Genomic DNA, 1,990 nt, shown 5'->3' with positions numbered 1-1,990 from the left:
AAACAGAGCCGCTTCGAATGTTCCTGGGGCTATGAATATGTTCGTTCATGGTACACTCCCGTGTCCCCTCACCCTCCAGCAGTTTGTATCCATCGAAGGCCGAACCACTGCTCGACAACTCCTTCTGATGAGTTCGAAGTTCTCCCCAAGTCCGAGGCGCATTCTCAGTAGTGTAAACCTATCAACCTCATCGCTTGTTAACTAGCGCCTCCCAAGCTGAAGCGCAGCTAATCCTAGTATACTCTGATGGCTGGTCCTGTGGGGTAGAAGGCGAGACTTTTTATTAGCTTATCGGGTCCGAAATAATCAGGGACATTACCAGCTGTCATGAAGGATGGCAGATGCACGAAGAATCTGGGAGCCCACAACTTTAAGATCCAGATGAGCTGAAACTACAGTGGGCGGTCCTCCTGCAATGCTGACTTCATCAGTATTTTCAAATGCTCAGTTGCATTGGGGATGTGCGTGTTGCCTAAGTCGAGATCCCTTGGCCTAGCTGACCATGCCGGATACTCACTGAGACCAGGCATGATGTGCTTCCGCTGACTAGTTATCCACCAGTCTCCCGAAGATAGCTCAGCTTCGGAGACCGTGCGGATATCAATACGCTCTGTAGTGCAACCCAGAAGGTACTTCATTGCATAGGCCGACATGTCGCCTGTGGTCACTAAAATGGAGTTGCGAGGGAGTTTCTGAATAACAGTTCTGCAATCTGTCACAACGAGCGGGTTTACCCTGAGGAATTCGGAATAGTAGTCACTAATCACCCTCGAGTGAACGAGTTCGCTCGGTGAATACCGAACCATCCCTTCCAGGCCCCATACGATAATCAGACACAAGGCCGCCCCCTTGTAGAGTTTCCTTCCGGTGGACCACAGAGTCGCCAACCCCAAGCCAACGAGAAGATGCAGTGGGAGGAGAGGCTGCGCCCAAAAGCGGGGATACACAGAGTATCGCAGAAGACTCGACTGAAGGCTCAGATTCGCCATCCATGAGAACACCGTCATATAGATAAGGAAGCTGACACAGACCATAGCGACCACACGAACCATGGTGTTCTTCATTGGAAGAGCTGCACCCACGGTAACAAGACCGAGACATACAGATAGCGCACCAGTATCCCTAATGAAGGCGGCAATAACAGCCAAAGACCTGCTTGCATTATCAGATGCATGACTGTTAGTTGCACTTCCGAGACTGAGTGTGCCGTAGTCACCTCTAAGGATGTGCCTCAGCAAACTGGAGGTAGGCCACGATAGCTCTCCTTGGAAGAATGGTAAGTACATATAGGGTGATAGTCCAACAGCAAAGCATATGCCGAGACTGAACATTCCACGTAAAGGTAGTCGTCGCAGAGCGACATAGATGAAAGGCGGTAAGAAGAGTAAAGACGTGTGCTGGTTACTCGATGCCAGACCCATCAGGAGGCCGCAGTGCCATGGGCATCGATTGGGCCGGCGAAGCAGCCAGCGAGTACCGAAGTAGAATGTCCACGAGAGAAGGGCCGAGTTGAGTGCAAAGACTTCCACTACTGTGTGGAGGCGAAGGGTAGCAAGAGAGTAGTGTACGCTCGCTACGATAGCGATTATCAGAGAGGCCTTCCCCGAACATAAGGTGGATGATAGTACATAGAAGTACCGCGTTGAAGACAGCTGCGGAAGCCAGCACACCCAAGCATGTGGAGAGGAGATGAGGATTGAGGCCTATGCTGAGCCAGAGCTGGAGAAGTAGAGTGTACAGCGGGTATCCAGGCGGATGAGGTCTGAGACACACAGGAAGCTGTACCTCCCAGTGACTGCGGTGCGCTTCTCACAATGAGTTTGTGCAGGCACTAGCGAGAAGCTCAGGAGAGTCACCATCTCCCATCTCTGTTGATAAGGAGTGAGGCGTATACATGGCAAGCACCCCACACACAAGGCCAATTCGGAAGATGTTGACGACAGTCGCCGGCTGGTCAGTTTCAATTTGAGACTTTTTCTGTCCAACGGCC

This window comes from Perkinsus marinus, assembly GCF_000006405.1.
Source record: "Perkinsus marinus ATCC 50983 genomic scaffold scf_1104296970664, whole genome shotgun sequence".
Lineage (NCBI taxonomy): Eukaryota > Perkinsozoa > Perkinsida > Perkinsidae > Perkinsus > Perkinsus marinus.
The sequence above is the reverse complement of the archived record's forward strand: the minus strand, read 5'-3'. Positions refer to the sequence as shown.